General features: G+C 38.1%; 1 protein-coding gene and 1 pseudogene across 4 annotated transcripts in view; one reads left to right on the top strand and one right to left on the bottom strand.

The window, feature by feature from the left end:
• The window catches only part of Acss2 (acyl-CoA synthetase short chain family member 2), a 51,164-nt gene that overhangs the window by 12,625 nt on the left and 20,843 nt on the right, over positions 1–17,696 (top strand). The window lies entirely within an intron of this gene.
• On the bottom strand, positions 9,625–17,250 carry LOC106027223 (eukaryotic initiation factor 4A-I-like; annotated as a pseudogene).

Raw genomic sequence — 17,696 nt, 5'->3', positions numbered from 1 at the left:
AGAGAGAGAGAGAGCATGCACTTTCTGTCTTTCGTATTGTGTCCAGTCTATTGAGATTAGGGAAGTGCCAATCCAGTCAGTGGACTGATCCAGCAATCATCCACCTTTAGGCCCAGCATTGTTAATCCCACAGCATTGCACTAGAAATCAACAACACACTCTAGATTTAGCCACTTCTGAAAAAGCTGTATGACCATATGAGCTTTGGGGGGACATTTATGTAGAAACCATAACATTCATCTCCAGTCCTCCAAAGACTCATGCATATCCTTTTATGCAAGAGGCATTTACCTCCAAGAATTGCCAAAGTCTTAAAAGTTTAAGCAGTGCTGAAAAGCCTAAGCCAAAAATCTCTGAGATATAAGGCAAACTCTTAGCTGTGAGCCCCTGTACAAACAAAAAGAAAGTTAAACACTTCCAACATTCAATGGATCAAGATAGAGATTTCCATTCCAAAAGTTATAGACAGGAAGATACAAAGGAATGGGGCCAAAGCAAGTCCAAAATCCAGCAGGACAAACATTAAGCCTTGTAGTTCCATGTGCATCATCTGAGGCAATCTGTGAAAAGATATGAACTCCAAAGAGCTTGTGGGGCTCTACCCGTGTGGCACTTCCTGTGTAGTAGCTCCCATAACTTTTCTCTTGGGGTTTCTCTGCTCTCTCTGCATTTTTCCTTCGATGATCCATGTTCTTGCCTTCTCCAAACTTCTGGAGTCTCCACTGTACCTTTAGCTTCACACTCACAACTTCACACACTGTCTTCTCAGGGGCACACTGCCTGGCTTCTCAGGCCTTCTTCTGAAATCTGGGTTTGAAGCCTTCCTGACTGCACAACTCTTGCATTCTGCGTGCACTTAAAACTAGCACCACATGGATGATTCCAAGGTCTTTTGCCAGCTGCAGCAGTATCCAGGGTTCCCTCTCTCTTAGATGTAGGGATTGAGTACCTGGATTGCTGAGCATTCTGAATCCAGTTCCAAGGAACAAATTCTCTAGGCTCTGCCATTTTGGGACATGGTGTTCTGGGGCTTTCTTCTCAAAACAGCCTTTCCCTTTGCCATTTTGAGGCTGCAAAAAGTGGAGTCCTGCTTCTTGTGATTCACTCAGGCCATCTTTTCTACTCCCCTATTCCTTCTCAGCAGTCAACATCTCTGCTCTATCTTAGCAGTCCACAGCTTTATTGGAGCTTGCTTTTTGGCCAAACTCACAATATTTTGAATCATTCTGCTGAGCTGTTTGCTCTTGAGTTTCAACATACCCAAGCCCTTTGGAGTTCACATCTTGCATAGATTGCCTTGGGTGCTGCACATAGAACTGTAAGATTTAATGTTTGCCTTGTTGAATTTTGGACTTGCTTTGGTCCCATTCCTTATTATATCCCTGGCTAAAAGTCCCCCATACAGTACAACCTAAGGCATCCCAGTGCTACTTTTTCAGCCAACATCTCTGGCCTTGTAAACTCTTCTCACAAGCCATTCTACTTGAGCCATTTGAACAGGTATAGTCACAGCATTGATCCAATTTCTTGTACCAAATTCTGTCTCAGTTACTTTTCTCTCATTGCTGAGACAAAATACTTAATACTCTGAGCCACTTCAATCCTCAGCCTCACCTGAGTGTCTGTCTTCAGTATATTTTGAATTTTTTTTTTTTTTTTTTTTTTTTTTTAGAAACTGGAGATTTTTTGAAAATTAGGTGGCTTTAGGAGTGACATTAGGACAGAAGCTCTATTCTCGGGAACTCTATATGTTCCTGAATATGAATTCCAAAGTAGATATTTGAAACTCCTGGATCCTGCGGGATCTGGCTGACTGTGTATATGTGAGAGGTTAGGAATGGTTGGGAAGATAAGACAAACTCATGTTCTGACAAGGAAATTTGTTAAGAGGTTATGAATTCCAGAATCATGGAGAATACTGTCCTGTCATTCAGGAGCTCTGCTACTTATCTAGGGTCATGTCTATACATTATAGGTATGTCTGTATGCCTATAATCCCAGCACTGAAGAGGCTAAGACAGAAGGATCACTGAGAGTTTGAGACCAGCCTGGGCTACATGGTCAGTTCAAGGCTGACCTGAACTACGTATTAAGATTCTGTCTCAAAAAACAATTATAAAAACTTGGTCCTGAATTCTTTTTCCAGTGTCCTGAGCTCCATTGCAACTACTTGAGTTTGTTTTGGGTCTAACTTCTTATATCAGTGTGTTCAGTAAACATTTAATGAGAAGATTGGGTTTAGTTAATATCCTTTTGTGAGCCTTGTTTTTCTCACCTATAAACTTTCAGGGGTAGACAGGAGACTTAATATTATTTTTGGCACTGATCTTCAGAACTTCTGTCATGAATATAGGAAACTAAAGTAACAAGGCGACTGGAATAGCTTAGGGAAAGAGCAGGAACCTTTCTCCCCTTCAAAGACAGTAAGTGGTCAGCAGGATCTTGGGTTTTTGGTTCAGAGCAATTCACATTTACAAAAGTAAATGCAGAAGGCCTGGATCTGAGGTTGGGTCTTGCCTCTTTCTGGATTTGGTTAAGGAAAGACTGAAGACTGGTAAAGATCTACAATACCTAACAACTTGAAGAACTTGACACTCTCAGTTTCAGTCCTGAGAGGTCTTTTGATTCACGTTCTATATGCAACGTAGGAACTGTATCAAAATATCTCTACTCCTAGCAACTCTTATAAATTATTGTCCTGATTCTGGTTCACTCTGATTTGAACCCTACTCTAACATTTGTTGGGCAAGTTACCTGACTTCTTTAAAGCTTGGTTTTTTCATCATAACATGAGAATAATCACAGTTCCCATGACAGATTGTGATGAATAGTTGGAATGTTCTTTGTAACAGCATGGATAAGAAGCTCAGAGCCACAGTCTATTGACTTTACTATTCTATCATGCTATAGTCTGTGAGGTATTTGTCTATAGTATCTCTAGAGACTTGCAAAATTCAGTTTGAAAACCTCTGGTATATCCAGTTGTGGCTCATGTCCCAGCACCTGGGAAGTTGAGGCTAAAGGATCTCAAATTCATGCCCACCCTGAAACATGTCGCAAGACTCTGTCTCAAAAACCAAAATCCTCCAATATAGTCCAGTATTTTTGTTTTATAGATGAGGTAAAACACAGTTACCCAGTGCATAGTCTTAGGTTCCTCACATTAATGTATTTTCCTAAACAATCCCTTTGTAGTCCATGCCAGTCTTCTCTGGAATACTCTATTTGATCAATAGTTAACATTGTGTATTTCAGTTATGGCCTGCCTTGTACAAGGTACTATTGCCCTGTTTTGACTTTACATATCTAAGATTATATTATCCTTATCAGCAGCTACACTGTAGTACTCACAGCTCAAAGTTTCTTGTAATATCTAAGATTCTGCTAGTTATTTTAATAATACCTTATAAGATGTACTTATATATTTGTTCCCTTGTTTCTTGAACCGGGGTATGGTTCACAGCACTTGATAGATAAGGAACTTGAGACTCAGAAAATAGAAATGATTTGGCAAGGATCAGATATATATCTGATAATAACCTGTCTGGGTAGGAAGATATTTACATTCCTTGTTCCAGACATTGTGCTTTTACTTATAAAACCTTAATTTTGACAGTATGCCACCTGTGTAGCTAGTAGTTTACTCAGGCTTAGATTTGGGGAATGTTGACTATAATTCATAATACTAAACACATTAAAGTGCAAAGTTGAAATAAATGACATCCTTTTTTTAACTGAGATATACTAATTTATCCATATTACCCTATAGATAATCCATTAACTTCCAACAGCAGGTTTTACATTTTTATAAATATTTGTGGATATGTGTTAGGCACTGTAATAAGTGTTTAGAGTATAGCATTAAGTAGGAGAAATCTTGCCCTAAGGGAAGCTCGCAATCTTATGAAGTAAAGATTTTGCTTGTGAACTACAATTTTATTTAGGTATGCAATTTTGGAAACAATATGCTTTTCTGTACTTTAAAGGAGTTGGGGAACAAGTCTCCAGGAGCAAATGGGTGTACAGGCATTCCTGTGACGATTGATACAAAAACTATGAAGGTAGACATAGGTGAGTTTCTTTACTTGAAGTTTTGGATCTTTCAGAAAGTTGTCAGGAGATTGAAGAGGTCATGGTAGCTGTGGTCTTGGCCACACTCTGACAGTAAATGTGGATGGGAATCTCCTCTTTTGTTACTCATAGTTTTTCTGGAGATTTTTTAGGAGGGAGACTGCTCTATGTTCTTTTGAGTAGTAGAACAAACCTCTGAGACCTAGTTACAAATTTGTCTTTAATCTTTTATATGGCATTAGACCTATTTGCTAAAATATTATGAGGGTCAGATAAGTGCATATCCTGTAGAAAACTTTTATACTGTCCTCAAATGAAGAATTAACTGTATCTGTGTTCACTTACCATGTGTGGCAGACATAGCAGGCTTCATTACTTTTCTTTGATTTCTACTTAAGATAACTTTGTTCTTTTTTGCTTTTATTCTTTTCTCTATATAAGTAAGTATGGGATTTTATGAGTTCTAAACCTTGAATCTCAGTTTCAATCTTCCATAGTAGAGTCCAGGAATGTCAGAGTTCAGTGTAGGGATTCAGGAAACTCTTCTTCACTGAATTCTGTTATACAGGTTTCACACTCTTACTCTATGTGTCTCTTTCTTACTTTGAAACTGTTTTTGAGGACTCCATTCCCCTGAAGATGCAAGAGAGAAATGAAACCAAAGGGCCTAAGTTCACCTGTCTGGCAAGCATGAGGTTGTGAGTTCGATTCCTGGTATCAAAAAAGAAAACAAACCCACAAAACCAACAAAAAAATAAAAAACAGAAAACTCCTTAAGTTATATTAGAATGTGCATCAACCTATGTGCTTCTCTCACTTTTTGTTCTTCCAACTTATACTTTACAGAGGAGGAAACTGAAGCTCAGTTTGTACAAATTCATACATTGAAATAGGGGCAAACAATAAATCAAATTCAGATGACTCCATATTTAGAACCTGGAGTTTCTACCTTTTAATGTGCGTAAATAAGTAACTGCGAATCTTGTTAGAAGTGTATGACTCCACCTCATCCTACTGAATCAGAATCTCCATAAAATAAAATTTCTGCCTTGTATTTTTTTTAACCTCCTCAGACAATTCTGATGTGGAGGTAAAATACCACAGAAAAATAATGACTTAGGGGCTGAATGTGTAAACCAGTGATGGAGTGCATGCTTAGAATATGTGAGGTTTTGGGTCCACCTGTCCCCTCATAATAAGTTTGAGGTAAAAGAAAAACCATTATATTCTTTATAACATGCCAGAAAGGTAAGTGGGAAAGGGGAACTAACTCCACATTTTCTAATGGATCATTGTTAGGCCAGATTATCTATGGAAGTTGAGGACCTAGATATTTATTCTTGTACAATTTTCTTGCTCACATACCCATAAAAATAGAGTATTGAGGACTAATGGCTTAAATCATGCTATTTACCTAAATTATAGAGAGCCGCGGTAATATTTTTTTTTTTGCATTTGCCTACCTAAAGGACCTTATGAACATGTAAAATATGCTCCTGGCTGTTCTTCCCACATTCCTTTCCTCTTGAGGCATATTCTTCTTTTAGGCAGTATTCCAAGTGCTGTGATAATAAAGGATTTAAGTGAGCTGTCTTCATTCATTTGTTATGCGTAAGGCCAGAGTGCATCATGGTCTGGTAGAAATAAGTATGGTTTTTCTCCTATAAGAAGGCAAGTAGGTAGTGAGAAAAGGGTTGCCTTCTGTACTGGCCTGGCTTCTGTGTCTCAACAGAGAAGAGGTATAGAGTTCAACTGGCACCAGTGTTAGTTTGGCCAAGGAGAAGAGGCACAAGTCTCTGGATCAAGGCCTGAAAATAGCTGGCAAGTAGATAGGGCCTAATAATAGCATGAACTACAGGGCAGGAGTCCCATATTTTGAACCTCAGCTTTAGGGCTGTCTTCCAGTCTCTCTCATGGGACAGCGTCCAGGACCGAGCCCACTACAGGGACCAAGAAAACTCTTCTTGACACAACTTTGAATTTCATTCCAAAAGTTTCATACGTTTTTTTGTGTCTACTGTTTCCTCTGCCTGGTAAGCATCTATTTTCTTTGTCTAGGTTCTCTTTTATTCTCTACTTCCTCCCATATTTTCTCTGATCAGCCTGGATAAGTTTGTTCATTTATTGTTTTATCTATTGACTTCACAGTTATGCATTGAGTACCCATTATGTATTAAACTTTGTGTTAGGCACTGAGGAGGAAACAGATAAAAAGATATTTTGCCTGCTATAAGGAAACTCAATATCTAGTGAGAGAAACAGCTTGGGGGGAAATACCAGTATGTCATTAGGCAAGAATAAATAAATAGTGCCAGATCTTCCTTTTTCCCTTTCCTTCCTTCCTTCCTGTCTCTTCCTCCCTGCCTTCCTTCCTCTCTGAGAATTAAACCAAGGCCTTACTGACACTAGGCAAGTACTGTAGCATTGAGCTACATCCCTACCCCAATGCTAAATCTTTCTGATAAATGGTTACACTCTTTCTACAAAAGAAGACATAAAAAGTCTGTTTTTTCCAAATTAATGTGTGTGTTTATTGAAATTACAATCAAAATCAACATTTTTATTGAGATATAATACATACCAAATGTTGTAGTTTGTGTCTGGGTGTCCCCCCAAAACCTCATGCAGTCATTGAGGTGGATGGGTCTAGTGTTTGTGATTGGCTTGTTGTCTACTGCTGGGATTGGTAGTGTGAGTGCTGCACTTGCCCAGGGGAAGGTGCCAGCATACATTATGAGGGAGGTGTGTTTTCCCCTTTTGCCCTTTTGCTCTTGTTGCTTCTGGTATCTGCCACAGCCACCGTGTTGCCCCTCAGTCACGCCATCCTAACTTGGAATCAGCTTCTTATGGACTGAAACCTCCAAAAATTATAAGCTAAATAAACCTTTCCTTCCTTCGTTTTGGGTGTCAGGTATTGTATTTCAGCAATGAGAGAAAAGTAACCAAGACACCAAATAATTTGGTAATTTAAAGTGTACTTGTCAGTGATTTTTTAGTATATTCACAAAGATGTATAGCTATTACCACAATCAACTTTAGAACATTTTATTACCCCCGAAAGATGCCTCCTTCTCATTTGTAGTCATCCCTCATTTCCTCCTGTCTCCACTTTAGTGCTTGAGAGCCACTAAGCTACTGCTGGCTGTATGGCTGTGATGATTCTGGATATTTTGAGGATGGTTCTTTGCTTTTCTTTTCTTTCTTTCTTTTTTTTTTTTTTTTTTAACAAAGTCCTGCTTTGTAGTTTAAACAAAGTCCTGACCTTGAAATGACTATAAGCTCAGGGTAGCCTTGAACTCATGGCAATCCTCCTGTCTCAGCCTCTCTAGAGTTCTGGGATTACCATGTCCAGCCAGTTCTGGACATTTATGTAAATAGAATCATATAATACGTAGTCTTTTGTGTCTAGTTTCTTTCACATAGTGTAATATTTTTAATGTTCTTCTACTTTATTGTAGCATCACATATCAGGTTTTCATCCTTTTTATGGATAATATTTCATTGGGTAAATATATTATATTTTTACTTGTGTACAAACTGACAAACATTTGAGTTGTTTCTACTTTTTGATATCATGAATAATCCTGATATGAACACTTGTATACAAATTTTTGTATGAATGTATACTTTGCATTCTCTTGAATATGTAATCAGTGGTATATACTGAGTCACATGGTAACTATATTTTTTCTCTCTTTCTTTGTTTCTTTCTTCTTTGACATGAGATCTCACTATGTAGTCCACACTGGTCTTGAGCTCCCTATACAGTATAATCCAGACTGACTGAACTCATGATTCTACTGTTTTGGCCTCCCAAGTAGTAGAATTACAGGAATGCATCACCACACCAGCTATATTTTTTTTTTTTGAGGAATTACCAGACTGTTTTCCAAAGTGGCTGAACCAATTTATATTCCTATTTGCAAATATGAGGTTTCTAATTTCTCTACATAGTTACCAACTTGTTATGTGTCAGTACGATTACAGCCATCCTAGTTAGTGTGATATGGGCTATTATTGTGGTTTTGATTTGTATTTCCCTAATCATACCTGCATTTGGAAGACTCTTTGGTGCAGAACTGGTTTTCTGAACCAAGGAAAAGGAACAAAAAGGATCAAAATTCTGTGTTTAGCCATTTAATAAATGGCATGCTAATTAAGACTTTTTACTCTATAGATTTATCAGTTTTATAGTTAGTGGGCAGTCCTTCTAGATTTAAGTAATAGATGACAGTTGATTCTAATTTTTCAATACAGAATTGGATGAAACTGCATTAGGATCTTCAAGCTAGATATCACTGGAAACCAGAAATCTATAGTGTTTTGAACAGGAACACTTTTTATAAAAATGAGAGAGGAACCAAGCAGAATGATGAATTTCTGATGACTACACTACAAATTCATTCTTGATAGTCTTATAACACCACAGTTTTCATGGCTCTTGCACTTTTTTTTTTAAGACAAAGTCTCCTTGTTAGCTCAGGCTGGCTTTAAATTCATGGCAATCCTCCTTCCTCTGCCTCCCAAGTCCTGGGATAACAGATGTACTGCCACGCCCAGCTGTCCTGAACTTTTGTTTGTTTCAGTACTGGAGATTGAACTGAGGTCTTTCTCACTGAGCTATGTTCCTAGCCTTTGTCTGAGACAGGGTCTCACTAAGTCAATACGTTGCCTAGGCTTGGCTTCAATTTGTAGTCCTCTTGCTTCAGCTTCCAGAATGCTGAGTTCAGAGAGGTGTCCCACTCCATCCAGCTGGCTCTTGAACTTTGATTTTCTTCTTTATAACTTGTTTTCTGACTTTGGAAACAAACATCTCTTTTTTTGGAGGCAAAGTCATTTAGGAGAAGAATGCCCTGAACTTAAGACATTTGACTTTATAACAGTACTGTTCAATATGGTAGCCGTTATGCACATTTAATTATTGATTTATAAAGTAATTAAAATAAAATTGAAAAACATTTCATGTGTTGAGTTGTTACATGTGGTTGGTGACTACCCTACTGGACAACACTGCTATAGAATAATGTTGCTAGTAATATCCTGAGTAACCCTGAAGCCATCACTTCCCGTTTCTTATTTATAAATAAGTAAGAGTGGTAAATCTCACAAGGTCTATCTTCTGTTAGCACTCTGAGTGATTTGTGATTCAGTCAGTTTTGGGGTATGTCTCCATTCACCTACTTTTTCATCTTTCTCTTTCACTGCAGCTAGTACCGAAATACCCAGAGGGAACATTAGACTGCTAACTTGTCAAGTTAGTTTGCTTCTACTCCATGCTCCTTTGGTGAAAGGGAAAATGGCTTGAGGATAGATTACATCAGAGAGCCTCATATTTGTGTAGTACTTTATGGATCATAGAATTGTTCTACATTATCTTTTCATTTCATTTTTATATTTGCCTTAAAAACTGACATACATTCAAAGGAAAAGAAAAAAAAGAAAAAAGCTTGACAAGATGCCCATCCATTGACTCCCTTCCTTCCCCACTCCAGCTGCTCCTCAGCCCCCTAAAGGTTGAACTCTAGTTGGGGTTAGACAACAGAACAGTCCTTCTCAGATGAAGTCAGCAACATTTAGGGGCATCAGTGGAGACATTATAGAAGGCCTCGATGTCTAGAAGAGTCCTTTTGTCTTCTTCTGTCACCATGTTAATAGCCATACCCTTACTGTAAATCTGCCTCCCCTACCGATCCTGTGGACGTAGTTCTCCCTGTTTGTGGGAAGATCATAGTTGATGACTAAAGAAACCTGCTGCACATCAAAGCCTCTGGCCGGCATGTCAGTGGTAATCAATATTCTGCTGGAAACAGACCAGAACTCCCTCATGATCACATCTCATTCCTTTTGGTCCATATCTCCATGCATGATGGACAGTGAAATCTCGGGCATGCATCTTCTCAGTGAGCTAATCAACCTTCCTTTGTGTGTTAATGAAGATAACTACCTGGGTAACAGTCAGGGTCTCATACAAATCACATAACATGTCCAGCTTCCATTCCTCTTGTTCCATGTTGATGTAGATCTGGCAGATACCGGGGCTGGGGATTTAGCTCAGCGGCATAAGCACCTGCTTTGCAAGCAGGGTGTCGTGAGTTTGATCCCTGGTACCGATAAAAAATAAATAAAAGATAAAAAAAAGAAAAGAATTGGCAGATACCTTCCAGGGTCAACTCTTCTTTCTTGACGAGAATCCAAATAGAGTCTCTCATGAACTTCTTGGTCACCTCTAGCACATCAGAAGCTGACAGCAAAACTACCTGGGTGTTGCTGTTGAGGGTTTGTAATATATCATAAATCTGATCCTTGAATCCACGGCTCAACATTTCATCAGCTTCGTCTAACACAAACATCTTAATGTATTTGGGACACAAGTATCTCCAGTTAAGTGTATCAAACTTGCAGCCAGGGTTCCTACAATGGTATGAGGAGCTTCCATCTGCAGTGTCTGGACTTCAGCACGCACATTGGTGCCCCCATTACAGGCACAACATGAGGCACTCATGTGATCTCCTAAAGCCATAACCACCTTTGTGTCTGCTGAGCCAATTCTCCAGTGGGAGACAGAACCAAAGCCCGGGTAGCCTTTAGATCTAACTCAATCTTTTGCAGAATAAATATAGCAAATGTGGCCATTTTCCTGGTCCCAGACTGGGCTTGAGCAATCACATCATAACCGTTGATACAAGGAAAAATAGCATGCTGCTGGATGGCAGAGGATTTCTCAAAACCATCAGCATAGATGCCATGGAGGAGTGACTCTGAGAGATTCATATCATCAAAGCTTGTCAACAGTCTCATATTGGTTACTCTCAGTGACACCTTCAGCCTTCATCCCATCTGGGCCATTGTCTAGATCTCAGGCTGCTCACCTCCAAAGGAAGGTGGACCTGCCCATCTGCAGTATTCCAGTTGCCCAGCTTGTGCAGCAAAATGGACCGGCCCACTTGATGCTGGGTGGGCTCCTGATGCCTCACATGGCCACTCCTTGGGGTTAGGCTCAGTCCGGGAATCCTAACTCACAGACATGATCCTTAGAAACTAGCTATATTTTCTTTCTTTCTTTCTTTCTTTCTTTCTTTCTTTTTTTTAATCGGTACCAGGGATTGAACTCACGACCGCCTGCTTGCAAGGCAGGTGCTTATGCTGCTGAGCTAAATCCCCAGCCCCCTATATTTTCAATTTATAAACTAAAAGAATCTTGAAGATGGAGGGCCTTCTAGGTCATCTCAAGTCAGACATAATGATGCACATCTGTAATCCCAGTACTCTGGGAGGCTGAGGCAGGAGAACATATTCAGTGAACATGAATTGTATGGGAAGTTTGTAGAAAGAACTTCTAAATCGCTATGCTCTGGGAAATGACCCAGTAGAATCAGGTGTTAGGGTTTTCCTGGCCCAAACTGAACAATCCTATCCTATAGTTATGTGGGGTGGGATCTTGGAACCTGCATTATTAACCCTACTGACCATACTTTGGGAAACACTGGTCTTGGTTGCTCCATATGGTAGAGTCTGCCTTTTAGTATCTTTGCAGATCCCAAGTTCTACATAATATCTTCAGGGTTAGGGAGCTCCTAAAGGAGTACCTCCCATCTTGGATAACTGATATTTTGAAGGGTTTTGTTATACTGAATTCTCCCAACTGGCCTAGCGGTTCAGTTTATAGTTACATAGTCCTGGTTGGCTGCTTTCCCTTAGTTATATTTCGGATTCATTTGTTCATTAAGGAAAATATATCAAGTACCTGCTGTACATAAGGTCCTATGTAAGGTACTGGAGATTCTGCAGTGGGAAACAGCAACTTACCTCTGCCTTCAGAAACTACCTTTATCTCTTAGGGGAGACAGACAATTAATATAAGATAAAAAAGATAAATAACAGAGGATGTATAACTTGATTAGTTTCTGGTTTTGTTTTATTTTGGGTACTGGGCATTGAACACAGAGATTTGCTCAGAAGGACTGTAGCTTGCTTGAAGCTAGATGTGGTGGTGCAAACCTGTGATTCCAGCACTTGGGAGACTGAAACAGGGGGATCGCCGTGCGTTCCAGGCCAGCCTGAACTACACAGCAAGACCCTCAAAAAAGACCAAAAAAAAAAAAAAAAAAAAAACCCTCCGTGGTATAGCTTGAGAAAAATGCTATGAAGAGAGTAAACAATGTTGTAATGAAGAATAATAGACAGGACTGAGAGAAGAAATTCCATCATGGAGGTGACATTTAAGTTGAGATCTGAAACACAGGATAAAGCAAGAGTGGGGGGAAGATAATAAAAGAACATAGCATGTTCCATTGTCAGAAGGCCAGTGTATTTGGAGTCCAGGAAGCAAGAAGACTGGCATTAAGTAAAGTTGGAGAGGATACAAAGGATAGAAATTTGGATTTTCTTCTGCATGCAATGGAAGCCAATAAAGGGTGTCAGGCAGGAGGTGATGTGGTCTGATTTAAATTTTTAATAGATCATTCTGATTGATATGTGGATTGGAAGGGGCAAGAACGAAGTGAAAGACCAATTAGGGCCCACTGTGGTCCTCCAGGTAATGAAGGAAGGTTTGAACGAGGGTAGAGACAGCAGAGATACAGATATTTGAGTATGACCATATCCCTCCACGTCTTCTTTTCCAAGCTACACATTTCAGTTCAGTGTTCCTTACATAACAGGTGTGACTCCTGTATTTTTAATTTTCTTCTTTCGGTGCTGGGGATAGAACCCAGGGCCTCACATATGTGCTAAGCTGTTGCTCTACCACTGAGCTATACTCCTATCCCTCCCATTTTTCTTTCTCTCAACTCTTTCCTCATATTATATGCCTTATTTGTAGAGAGTTAAAATCTTCATCAGCTTCATTCCACTGCCTATCACTAAAAAAAAGAATACCCTGGACTTCCCTTTTATTAATCAATTATCAGTCTTTTCAATGATTTTACCATGACCCTTGAGTCCTATTGTAACAGCTGTTCTTGGAGAAGACAGAGAAGAAGAAATGATCTCCACCTGACACAAGCCCAGGGTATAATGGGAAAAAAATGAGACCCATATAGATGTAATGAGACAAAAGCAAACAAACCAAAAACATTACAAGGAAAGTGATATAAAAGGTCTTGGGAAGAAAGGGAAGTGAGGAAAAGGAAGTTTAAAAAGACTTCACAGAAGACGTTAGTTTAGAGCATCTGAGGCTAACTGGTAGGGTGCACTTAGAATAAGTTGTACAATTGTCTGGGTGAAGAATGTTCCAAGGGGAGAACAAAGGCTATGAAATTAACATACTTGATATTTCTGCCATATGCTAGGGAGTCCATGTGGCTACAACAGAGGGAAGAAGAGTAAGAGAACAATGACATCTATTATGGCTTTAAGTAAATTTAGAGAGTGTAAGGTTGAGGTATCTGGAAATGGATCCCTGGAGGAAGAACATGAGAAGGACCTAGTGATGATATAGTTAGGTTGTCCCACTAATTATATGGTCTCAAGGTTTTGGCAGAGCGATTGGATTTATAGCAAAGATTCCTGATCAGGAGCCCATTGGCTGAATCTCTTCTTAATAGTTTTGTATGGATCATAGTGTTTAAAACTTCTAAAAATTAGATTTAAAAAATTAATTGTAAACATTTAAAAATTCAGAAGCTTTAACCCCCCAAAAAAGAAAAGGCTACAGATGTCTCTCTAAAAATTGGCAACGGGGCTAGGGATTTAGCTCAGCGGCATAAGCGTCTGCCTTGCAAGGAGGCAGTCTTGAGTTCGATCCCTGGTACTGATAAAAAGGAAAAAGACAAAAAATAAATAAATAAATAAATAAATAAATAAATAAATAAAAATTGGCAATAGTGTTATTTTAATTTACATATCTCAAATGACCAGTGATGTTGGACATTATTTCATATATTTATTTGTTGTTTCTGTTTCTTCATCCGGGTATTGTCTATTCATTTTAGATGCTCATTTTTGGGTTAGTCTTTAACTTGGGGGAGGGGTCTGATTTTTTTAAAAAATTTTTTGTATATTCTAGATAGTAGTCCTTTGTCTGAGGAACAGTTGGCAATTTTTTTCCCACATTCTGGGTTGTCACTTCAGTTGGTGGTTTCTCTTGTTTAAGCTTTTTAATAAGGTGAGATCCTAGTTGCTAATTCTTTGTGATAGTTCCTATGAAATTGGGATTTTGTTCATAAAATCTTTGCCTATACCTATGTCTTCAAGAGTTTTACCTACTGTATATTCTAGCAGATTTAATGCTTCTGTTTCAATATTAAGATCTTTGATCCATTCTGATTTTAGTTTAGTGCATGGTGAAAGATATGGGTCCAGTTTTAATCTTTGGTGTGTGTAGAGCTAGTTTTTCTAGCACCATTTATTAAAGAAACTATCTTTCTTCCAGTGACTATGTTTGGCTCCTTTGTCAAAGATAAAGTGGCTTAGTGTGTCTGAACTTGTTTCTGTATCTTCTCACCTGTTCCATTTATCTTTCAGTCTTTTTTATGCTGTACCACACTGTTTTGATTACTATAGTTTTATAGTATATTTTCAAGTCAGGGATTGTTTTCAAGTCAAGGACAAGACCCCTGTCTTGTCTTTGTTGCCCAGGATTGCCTTTGCTATTCTAGGTCTCTTCTGGTTCCAGATAAATTTTAGAATTGTTTTCTCTAATTCTGTGATGTCTCTAATGCTATTAAATTTTGATTGGGATTGTACTGAATCTGTTTAACAGTTTTGGAAGAATGGCCATTTTCATTATGTTGGTTCTCCCTATGCAAGTGTATGGAATCTCTCTCCATTTTGTAATATCTTCAGTCTTCTTTTTCAGAGTACTGTAGTTTTCAATATAGAGTCTTTTACATCCTTTATTAGATTGATTCCTAAGTATTTCATTTTTTAAGATGATATTGTAAAAGGTGTTATTTTTCTGATTTCTCTCTTGGTGAGTTTGTTATTTGTGTACAGGAAGCTATTGATTTTTGAGTATTGACTTTATATCTAGTTATGTTACTGAATTTGCCTATTAAATCTAGTAGTCTTTTGGGGTCTTCTAAGTAGAATATCATGTCATCTGCAAATAATGATAGTTTAACTTCTTCCTTCTCTATCTTTATTCCTTTTATTTCTTTCTCTTGTCTAATTGCTTCAGCTAGAGTTTCCAGGACTATGTTGAATAAGAATAGAGATAGTCGACATCCTTGTCTTGTTCCTGATTTTAGAGTGAAAGCTTTCAATTTTTGTTTATTCAGTATGATATTAGCTGTTGGTTTGTTATAGATGGCTTTTACCAGATTGAGATAAAGACCATCTATTCCAGTTTTCTATAGGGTTTTTTTCATGAATGGGTACTGGACTTTGTCAAAAGCTTTTTCTGCATCTGTTGAGATGATCATATGATTTTTTCCGTTGGCTCTGTTAACATGGTATATTGCATTTATGGATTTATGTATATTGAGTCCGCTTCCCTGAGATGAATTCTACTTGATCATGGTGTATAATCTTCTTGATGATTTGCTGCAGTCTGTTTGCCAGTATCTTATTAAGGATTTTTGCATCAATGTTCATTAGGGAAATTGGCTTGTAATTTTCTTTCTTAGTTGAGTCCTTCTCTGGTTTTGGTACCAGAGGGTAATGCTTGCATCCAGGAATGAATTTGGAAGTGTTGCTTCTCTTTCAGTTTCATTAAAGAGTTTGAGAAGTAGTGGTATTAGGTCTTCACTAAACTTCTTGTAGAATTCAGCAGTGAATCTGTTAGTGCTTGGGCTTTTTTTTTGTTGGTAGGTTTTTAAATTGTATCTTCGATTTCACTGATTGATACTGTTTTATTTAGGATTTTTATGTTCTTGCTTCAGCTTTGGTAATTCATATAAATATCTAGGAATCTGTCCATTTTTTTCTGTATTTTCCATCTTATTTGAATACAAGTTTTCAAAGTAGGTATAGATGATCGTCTGGATTTCTGTTGTGATTTCACCTTTTTCATTCCTAATTGCATGGATCTGAGTCTTTTGTTTTTTTTTTTTTTTTGGTAAGGTTGGCTAAGGGTTTGTCAATTTTATTCAGTCTTTCAAAGAACTAATTCTTTGATTTGTTAGTTCTTTGTATTGTTTTTTTTAGCCTCCGGTATGTTAATTTCTGCTTTGATCTTTATAATTTCCTCCCTCGCGTTAGCTTTTGGCTTAGTCTGCTCTTCTTTTTCTAGGAGTTTGAGGCTCAACATTAAGTTGCTTATGTGCCTTTGCTTTGTTTTCCTGATGTGGGTATTTACTGCTATAAATTTCCCCCTAATACTGCTTTCATTGTGTCCCACAAGTTCCAGTATGTTGTACTGTCATTATCATTCAACTATAAAAACTGTCTACTTTCTTCTTTAATTTCATCTGTGACTCATTGGTTGTTCAGTAGGGTGCTATTTAATTTCCATGTGTTAATGAAGTTCTTGTGGTTTTCTTTGGCATGGATTTCCAAGTTCATTGCCCTGTGATCTGATAGTATGCATGAGATAATTTCAATTCCTTTACATTTACATAAGCATGTTCTGTGAGCCAGTGTATGGTTGAGACCATACTCTTAAATGAAATAAATTGGACACACGTATAAATCCTGCATAGTTTCTCTGGTGTGAGAAGCTGAAAGTGTAAATAAGGACTAAAATGTGTAATAGATATTTTGAAACAGAAACAAAATGTTCACATTTGAAGGAGAACTAGGGAGATGGGGGGAGAAAAGAAAAAATGAGAAAAGAAGGAAAAAATGAAAATGAAGCTTTTGTTTTCTGGTTTTTTATTTGAGATTAAAAAGATACATTAAAGAAAAACAAAAGGCAATACAGGCAGACAAACAACAAGAAGAAACCAAATATAACAACAGCATAGGTATACAAAACAAGATGATAGGAATTTGACAATGGTTGTAATATTGCATATTGTTACTTCAAGAAAAAAAAAGCTTTTATAAATAGAGGAAGAAGGGTTGAAGGGAGGTAGTGGGATGGGGGAAAAGAAGGTATATCATTATGTACAGGTACAAATTCCCTCTGATGAATGTGCTCAACATGTATACCTACAATGTACCAATAAACTTAATTAATAAAAACATACATAAAAATATTTTTTCCTATAACCCACTTTACTTATTTACATTACCTCCCTGGATTCTTGATTTCAGAGCTATGTTGTGGAAAGAAACCTGAGCTTGGTCCTTGTCCATGTTTTTGACAACCGACTCTGTGATCCCAAGCATAACTAATAGTTTCTTAGAGTTAGGGACCAAATTAAATGTTCTGTTAAGAACATCTTAAAGGACTTGGGATCTTGCAGTAAGCTAGTGAGTACCCTGCCCCCCTCTTCCACCAGCCAGGGGCCTCGGCCTGGTGTGTATATCAGAGAAAGAAGACACTGGAATGAGTAAGGTATCTATATTAATAATGTATAACTTGAGCCCATAGCCAGGGAAAGGAGTGCACATTAGTGTGTGTGTGTGTGTGTGTGTGTGTGTGTGTGTGTGTGTGTGTTTAGAAGTAGGCTGAAGGAAGCTGTACTTATATTGGTTGTGTTGTGCGTATCTGTTCCTGTTCACCTTCTGTGTACTGGGCTCAGATCTAGTTGTTAAAGATACAGCAGTGAACTGGAGATCAGGTGGGGGCTGGGAATTTA

This window comes from Cavia porcellus, unplaced genomic scaffold (assembly GCF_034190915.1).
Source record: "Cavia porcellus strain 051 isolate PalLab524CR breed Dunkin Hartley unplaced genomic scaffold, mCavPor4.1 scaffold_5, whole genome shotgun sequence".
Lineage (NCBI taxonomy): Eukaryota > Metazoa > Chordata > Mammalia > Rodentia > Caviidae > Cavia > Cavia porcellus.
The sequence above is the reverse complement of the archived record's forward strand: the minus strand, read 5'-3'. Positions and strand labels throughout refer to the sequence as shown.